General features: G+C 37.9%; 1 long non-coding RNA gene across 1 annotated transcript in view; it reads right to left on the reverse strand.

Annotated features, from left to right (window-relative positions):
- LOC141373845 (uncharacterized) overlaps positions 1 to 8,642 on the reverse strand; it is a 73,339-nt gene extending 64,697 nt beyond the window's left edge. The window contains exons 1-2 of the long non-coding RNA XR_012380190.1: positions 8,521 to 8,642; positions 8,224 to 8,371 (exon numbers count right to left, since the gene is read on the reverse strand). This is a non-coding gene — a long non-coding RNA (uncharacterized lncRNA). The remainder of the gene's footprint in view (positions 1 to 8,223; positions 8,372 to 8,520) is intronic.
- Between the last annotated feature and the right edge of the window lie 378 nt (positions 8,643 to 9,020).

Genomic DNA, 9,020 nt, shown 5'->3' on the forward strand with positions numbered 1-9,020 from the left:
ATCTATCTATCTATCTATCTATCTATCTATCTATCTATCTATCTATCTCGTCTCCCTTCCTGGTTTTCTCTCATTGCTGGTATTCCTATACCTTCAGTTCTTTAGCTTATGGAACTTTTTCTTTTAAATCTTCTGTATTTCAATTCAATGTCTGTATTTTAATGAAGATACTACTATAATCTTTCTTAATTTAGGTCCTGTCAGATTATGTTGTTTTCCTATTAAGTTTGATCACTTTCTAGTCTCAAAACATTATTTAAAAGAATGCAGTTAATAAACCCATTCTATAATTATTAACCTATTCAGGGGTACCATGGATGGTATCAGAAAATAAATCACAAAATATAACTTTAGTCTGTATTTCCATCTTCTGCTCGTAAGAATCTACAACATGAATCATAAAATGGCCATGTAATAATACATCTCAAATACTGCTGAGCAGATAGAATATTGAATATTTGAACCAAGTGCCCAGGATAATTTTCAAAGTTCTCTAGCTGTGTGATAGCATACCAAAAGAGAGATGAGTTCTTTGATAGGCCAGAGCCCCTGAGAAAAGAGCCCTATAATTTGAAACTAGAAACCACTGCCATCGGTTATTGAGAGTTACAAAAGAAAAGTTGCTTTCTAACCAGCTCAGCCCTCAGACCCTTATAAATAACAAGATTACACATTTCCCCAAGAGGTAAACAGAGAGTCTTTGAAGAATGCAGGCAAAAAAGTGTTAGTTGTACTCTATTTATTACCAAGAAGATATATTCTACGTTTGTCAGCAAGTATATATGGAAGTTGTTGCGCTTCTGATCATAAGACATACATCACAGTTAACTGGCTACTGCTCTCACATCCTGGTACTGTTGTATGATCCACGCTATTCATTATTAATAGTACCCTTTCACTTTTAAACGTTCCCTGGTTTGGAAAGTAAGTGTTATGGTCACCTTACTTATGGGGGTTAGTAATCATATATCCATATAAGGAATGCTATTTAGAGGAAAGATGAATCTTTGCTTGCTCTCACTGGCTCTTGCTCTCCCTATATATAGCAGAAATAATCATCCCCTTGCCATCAAAACATCTGCAAATAGATTATAAAATGAGGGGGTTTATTGGCCATTGAAAGACTTCACCTCTCCTATTTTTCCTTCAGAAAAAGTATTTCTTAATTCTTATTCTTTCTTCCAATGTATGTTAAAGTGCACATTTTCTGAGTTAAAATAGCCAACTGGTTCTTGATCCTGGCAAAAGTACAAGTATAGAAACTGCCTTGAGGGGGAGGGGGACAGGAGCAAGTTGGGCAGAGAAGGAGGGAGGGAGGGAGGGAGGGAGGGAGGGAGGGAGGGAGGGAGGAAGGAGGAAGGAGGGAAAGGTAGAAACCCATCAGCAAAGTCATCCGATGCATTTCATTATTTTATCAAGAAGCTTCTCTCTTGGGGTGCCTGGGTGGCTCAGTCGTTAAGCGTCTGCCTTTGGTTCAGGCCATGATCCCAGGTTCCTGGGATCGAGCCCCGCATCGGGCTCCCTGCTCAGCGGGAAGGCTGCTTCTCCCTCTCCCACTGCCCCTGCTTGTGTTCCTGCTCTCACTATCTCTCTCTCTGTCAAATAAATAAAATCTTAAAAAATAAAAAAAAGCTTCTCTCTTGTGATGAGTGATAAAATAATGAATATCCATGAGATAACCCAAAAGAGGAAAGACATTGTCCAAAATGTGTTTATTTACTCAACGACTATTCATGCTCATTTTAGCAAGTGCCTCGCTCTTTCCTGGCTTTGTTAAGTTTTATCCTGCTTTATTGAACTTAATAAGCAGCAAGTGGACTTTTCCTTTTAGAGTCAGGACTCAGATGCTGTCCTCCTCATCACCATATACACACTGTGAAAGCCCTCAATCTAAACTCCCAGGACCACTTATAAAGTGAAGATGGGTGTCGCCATGGTGCCTCGTATGGAAATCGTCTTGCAGCTCTGTGTCTTTATGTGTAGCTAGGAACAACATCCACTTACACAAACTGAAATTTTATGAGTCACACATTGTCCTCCAAGCCATGAATTTTATGTGATTTACAGCTTTGGATTTTAAGCGAAAGGTTTTACACTCTGTTTTATCGGTTAAACATATTTCCCCCGTTAATCTACATTATGGAGAACATCCTCCTAAGTAGAGCTGCTACACTAGCTTTCCCTTTTCATTTCCCCTCATTTGCTTGTATTTATAAACAAAAGTAGGATAGAGAAGTAGCAAATGGCAGCGTGGCTGGCATGTCGGAGTGACTAGGAAATGCCAGACCCTACAGACGTTGCTAGGAAGCTCCTGCTTCTCTCGCCACAAATTAGCCTTCGTCACAGCAGATCAGATAAACAGCCCGGCATGGGATGACTAGGGAATTCTGAGCTCTTTACAGGATTTGCTGACGACCACTTTCCTACTTTCATTTCCTTCAGTTTGATTAAAATGCATGTATTTCTTTTACCATCTTATATTGCCGTGTAGTTCTACAGCACACTGCTAAGAAACTGGCGTACAGAATCACAGGAGGGGTGGTTTCAGTCAGAGGTGCAACTTCACCCTACTTTTCCTCATTTCCAGCTCTCTCGTAGAGGGGATTTTCTCGGAATCCATGACTGAGAGCTTTTTTGTTTCTTCTTCTTCTTCTTCTTTTTTTCCCCCCTGTAGCTCTCACCCAGAAAAGGTGTCTGTAGTTGAGTCAAAATTCTACTTCAGCCCTCGTGCTGCTACTGATGTGGAGCTGGTGAGTCATCTCAGTTGCTCTCCCCCACAGCCCTCCTTTTAGTGATGGTGATGATGGGAATGCCTGTATATTCTACCTCAAGAGCTCATTCCCAGAGTCAAGTAAGAGATCACAGAAAACAAGGGTGCTGGAAAAAACGTAGTAGTACAAAAATGGAAGCTACTATGATAAAGCTTTTGTTTTTTTGTTGTAGATTTTGCCTTCTAAGCTATTATTATACTGGTCAGTGGCATTTATGCAGTGATCAAAGGAGCACTTGAAAATGTGTTAAGTGTGAGTGAGGAGCCAACTCGTTAATTTTACTTAATTTTAATTAATCTACATCTAAATGGGCACATCTAGCTAGTGGTTAACATATCCACACAGCTCCAGGGCATTAAATAGCTTTATTAGTTATTACTTCTAAGTCTTTGTATTTAGTTTTTAAAGATTTTATTTATTTATTATTTATTTATTTGCGTGCACGTGTGAGCGGGGGGAGGGGCAGAGGAAGAGAAAGAATCTCCAGCAGACTCCATTCGGAGCATAAGCCTAACGCACAAAGCTCGATCTCACAACCCTGAGATCATGATCCTGAGATCATGATTCTGAGCCAAAACCAAGAATTGACCACCTAATTGAGCCACCCAGGCAACCCCTCCAAGACTGTTTTTAAACACTTGCAAATAATCAGCCACTAACCTGATAAGGCAGGTTAGTCTAGAGGAAATAAAAGTTAATGACCTCTAAATCTCGAGCCTTCTCTGGGTAGGCTCTCTTAAAAATAAATATTATTTTTAAAATAGCTCAGCTTAAGAATGTACCTTGTTAATGGCCATATTGTTAATAACTATATTTTATAACTACATTGTTAATAGAACCTCTCTTTATACTTGACTGACATTATGAGAATACATACACATATTATTGATCTATTTGTGTAGCATATTCTGTCAGGTTCACCGATTTTATTGCGGTACAGTTCATGAGGCAGTCAGAAAACTTAGTATAAAGCCTTGACTAAGATACTTTTCTTCATCAATTTACCCTTTTCCTCAAACGCCTTCAATGACTTCCCGTAAGCAAAGGAATAAAATCCCAAGTCTTCAGCATACATTTCAAAATTACCTCCTCTCCTACATTTTTCGTTTTCTGTTGCCCCCTAAAACTCACAATTAGCAATTCATCGACTTCTCTGCTTTTTCACATTCCACAGATAATTATCGACAATCCACTATACAAGACACTTTGCTAGGCTCTGAGGGTACACCAATCAAAATACCGTGTCTTCCTCTTAGGATGATTACATTTCACTAGGAGATAAAATTACATAATTTCATGCACCATACTAAATTGAGCTTTTATGAAGCAAAGTGAAAAAGTGTAATTGGTGATCTCAGCTGGGGCACTGGTTTTGGTTTGTGAGGGTCCCAGAAAGGCGTCTCTGTGGAACTGCCAGTTAACCCTCAAGTCTGCAGCATTAGTCAGGCCAGAGCCTCCTGGAGGTGGGAAATACAGTGTGACTATGTTATCGTGTTACCTCTGCCTTTCTCCTCCTCCACATGGTAAGACTCTTTGTTTGTTCCATTTAACTACCTATTGCCACTTTAGAAAAGCAAAGCTGCAACCCACTGTCACAACTAACCTTTCTGTCACAGAATACATCACAGCCTGGCACATTATAATTGCTGGTATTTATGTCAACTTCCCCTCTAGACCTTGAATACCTCCAGAGAAATAGTCTTTGTATTTATATCCTCTACTATTTATTTGGGGGCCTTTCTTTCTAAGATACATGAGAATGAATTCCTTTAAATTCCTTTCCCTTTAAAATTTAAATTAGAAGGGGGAGGGAGATACTGAAATAAATCTGCTATTCTCTTTGATCCATGCTATAAGAGAGACCTGCCAAAATGCAACTGAATAATGAATAACAGCTTTTTGTGGGTAGAAAGAGAGAGAAAAGTGAGAAGCGCAAATCCAAATAAATATTTTGGATATGGTGATAAAATTTAGTCTGTGATGATTTTAAAGAGAGCTACTGGAATAAAGGTTGGTAAAAGGCAGCCCAAATATAGTAAGACAGCAGCAATGAAAAGTAATGATAGGAGTGGGATCAATCACTCTGTGGAAATAAATCCACTGTCAATAGGATTGTGTCCATCAGAGAGCTTTGCTAGCTAAATTTATTTCATGGGCAATCACTAACTTGAGCATGTTTCCTCTTCTGTAAAATTCAGGGCTTGGATGAATTTGAGCAACGTTTTCTAAAGGGTCTTCTGGACAGCTTCCTGAAATGTTAATACTAAAAAGTAATTTTTAGAAGCTCGGGGTTAAATAAAGTTCTGTAAGTTTCTTTAGAATAGAGCCTTCCAGAATCTATCATAGGCTAATGTATAATGTGGCTCACTAGAGGGCCCATTATATGTCTTTCTCAAATTTATTTGAAACATGAAGGCTGTGCATCATTTATATAGTTACCTTTTTTGAAAATAGACATAAAAAAAGAATAGGGTGCTAATGAAATAGAATAATTTACTATAGATTAGGTGGCCTGGGAATACCTTGTGAGATCAGAAGTGTGACATGAGGGATGAAAAGAAATCCAGCAAAGGCATTTCGGAAATAGAAGGAGTATGTACAGATGCCCCAATAGCAAAAAATAACTTGTTTCATTTACTTTAGGTGTTGAGGGGCCACGGTGGATGGAGCATATGAAGCAAGAGAGAGGGTCAAAAAAAACCAGATTGGCAGAGGTGGATGAGGGGCAGTCTAAGATAGTCGTACTGTGCTTATAGTTACTCAATACACTAGCTCCTTCATTGAGAAAGCCTTGATAAGAAAGAAAAAGGTCAGCTGAATTAAACAGTGTGTTTAATGACATGACTGATTTTTCAATAAGTACAGTACGTCATGGCAAATCCATAAAACAGTTCACAATCTGCTACTATGAGTAACTCCAGGAGCCTGGACTTAATTCTAAGTGCAATGGAAAGCCACTGAAATCTTTAAGTGGAAAAGTAATATTCATTCTGCAAAAATTCACTGCAAATGTGCTAAAAACCAGAGATGGCTATTTCTGCCCATATCTAAAATGTAATGACACATGATTCTCTTGCCAAGTCTGAATCTCTACTTAGGTTCAGTGAGGAAGGAAATGGGGCGGGAAGGATTCTCCTTTTGGCAATTTTAATGCTCCCATATAGTTTTTTTTTTTTTTTAAATAGTTCCACATGCTCAAAATCTTCACTGTAATACTCCTATTTTTTCATCCTTCCCTTTCATTTTTGTTGTTTCTATTCTACCCAAAAGTGGAGTGAATAGAAGACTTAGAGAGGCAGAATCTACTATAGTTCTAGCTATTCTTTCTCTTGTTTATTCTGCATTAAAATTATTCTGAAGAATGAATTTTAATTCTTCTATTTTTTTGACACAAACGTAGAATTTGGAAAACTTTTTTCCTTTTGTCTAGCCATTCTATATTACCTTTCAGTACCTTGGAAGCAAAGTAGGAGTGTTCAAAAGCTACGCGGCTCTCTCTTGAATGCTGCAAAATTTCTTTCCTAAGGAAAAAGGGCCCACTTAGAACTGTGTGCAGCGCCATCTCGTGACAAAGGAAGCAATTTTTTTTTTTTTTTTTTTTTTTTTAGTGAATAGAGCATCTGCACATTATAATTTGCTGCTTTGCATAATATGCAACAAAATTTAGAGGTTTTATAAAGTCAGCAGGCAGTGAGGAACAGATATGGGTAACATGGTGTTTTCATGCTAATTTTTTTCCATGAAATTTGAAGTCAGAAATTAAAAACAATAACCCTTGGATCATTCAATTTTAAGAAACTTCTCCAAAAAGTTATATCCTGCCAAGTAAAAAATACTAAAAAGTATGTTAAGTCAATACAAAAGCACACGAGAGGCTACAAGATGGGCTTACGCATTTAGCATCTCCCCAGGGTAAAATTTCTAGATACTGAATTAAAATTATCCTATGCTGGAGAAAGTGCTAGTGATAAGATTTCCAAAAGACCTCCTCCAGCAGCAAGTTAAGAAATTACATTCTTGATTTTCAGTATATAGTTCATAGTACACAATTATTCTCAAGTAAACATTCACAATACTTTATGGAATAAAGGCATCTCCTGAATAAATGAGTTTGAACACGGAGTTCTGATTCAATGCTTATCACGGACCTTGTTCCATTTAGCACTTTTGTCTAGAAAACACATTCTGAAAATATAAAAACGTTTGATTCTACAGTAGAGAAGTATGTTCTTTTAAAATGGTGGGGAACAATTTTCTGCTAAATATTATTAAATGTATGCATGATGTGAAATATCGTCTTCTAGGGTTAGCTATTTTAGTCAAAAATTTCTCAAATGCTGCTGTGAGAATCTAGCCTGTTTTGGCCTCCTGCAAATAACTGGATGGAATAGGATGGCACTTTCAACTTAGTAATTCTTCCGGCGAGCACACTCAAAGAGGAAGAGACATCAGTTTATTCAAAATGTTGACCATGAAAGCAGGGAACAATCGGCATTTCTCTTCCCCTTTTCTAATGAAGTAGAATAAAGCCCTGATTAAATAAATTAAACGTATGAGTTTATTCTAATAAATAATTAAATGTTTTAATTTTATAGTTATGTTTTTACTAAAGAATACTTCAGTAGTCTAAAATTCTGAAGGCGACATCAGAAGAAACTTCAGGGACAATACAGATTTTTAAAAGGGCATTTAGATATTAACATCAAGAAAAAGATGTAAATTAAAGTAGATCTACCACGATCATTCCCATAAGTTGCTTGGACTCTTAATATTTTTTCTAGACTCAGAAAAAGAGTGTTACATGCATTAAAAAGTTCCTTAATTTCTACTCTTACTCTATTTGTGGAATGGAATTTTTCTATACAAATAAATGTGGGCTCTGCGACAGGGATTGAACAAAAGAGCTCATGTTTCTAAAGAACTGCTTACTTATGAAGTCTTTTGATAACTCAGGCATCTGGACAGCTGTGTTTCATCTCTACTTAAACTACTTGCATTCAAGGTTGCTATAAAAATTCAAAATGTAAAGCATGGATACTCAATTTTATCTTTAAACAATTTAATATTTTAATGAATCAGCTAATTCAGACGCAAGGAGACCTGGGATCAATTTCCAGGATTGCTGCAGGCACTGCCCTAGGTCCTGGGGGATAAAAAAACATTAAGATGGTGGCCACGATTTTACCCAGGCTGCTGAAAGCTGCTGTTAAAGCTACAGCTTCAACGGAGAAGAATTAAACCAATGGGAAAAATCTGCAGAAGTTTGGTACAGAAAAATCCTTTTGTACGAACATTTCCACGTAATGTAATTTTTAAAGAACAGCAAAGCACAGACCCCAATAAATCTTTGCTTAAAAGCAACCATCAGGAGAGAGCTTGCTTCCCCTCTCTGCCCTCTGGCATGGGCTATAAAGAGAAGTTGGCAGTATGTAACCCGAAAGAGGGTACTCACCAGAACAGGACTGTGTTGGTACACTGATCTGAGACTTCCAGGCTCCAGCACTGTGAATAATGAACGCATCTTGCTTAGAAGCCATTCGCTCTACCATAATTTGTTACAGCAGTCTGAATGGAGTAAGACAATGTCCAACCGGTTTTTACTAAAAACCAAAACAAACAAAAAACCCCTGACTTTAATTACTGTGAATGTTGTAAGCACTCTAAATGAATTCAGAATACGCTGTTGTGGGAATTAAAAACCAAAATAAACTCTTAGCGTTTCCCCTAAACTTAGCATGCTTTCTCTTACCTCCAAGGCTCCTCCAAGTTCTTTCCTCTGGAACACTTCCCAAAGCCCCTCATTTCCTTCACCTGGTTGGTTCTACATTGAGACATGGGCGTCAACAACACTTACTCCAAATGACTTCTCTGATCCACCCCAAATCGAAAGCAAAGCAAAGCAAAGCAAAACAAAGCAAAGCAAAGCAAAGCAAAGGTTTTGGCGTTCCTCTTAGGTACAGCCTTAGGGTACTCATATCTTCCAGATACAGAACACATATGTTTCTCGTTGCAAAAGGGTTTTACTTTTTTTCATCTTTAATACCAGCCCCTATCACAGTATTGTATGAATAAATCCTAAAGTAGCCAACCTTACCTAATCTAAGGCCCCATCTGAAAGATGCCAAAAGTAGAAACAGGTTGAAGCCGCTTCATCCCTGATGTAAAGCTAAAAACTTGTCTGCGGAATGATTGGTTCCGTTGTCCATCAACTCAATTCGGCTGTTATGTGGCACTAAGGGGGATGGAATT

Source organism: Callorhinus ursinus, unplaced genomic scaffold (assembly GCF_003265705.2).
Source record: "Callorhinus ursinus isolate GAN/ISIS: 27379988/994484 unplaced genomic scaffold, GSC_fseal_2.0 scaffold12, whole genome shotgun sequence".
NCBI lineage: Eukaryota > Metazoa > Chordata > Mammalia > Carnivora > Otariidae > Callorhinus > Callorhinus ursinus.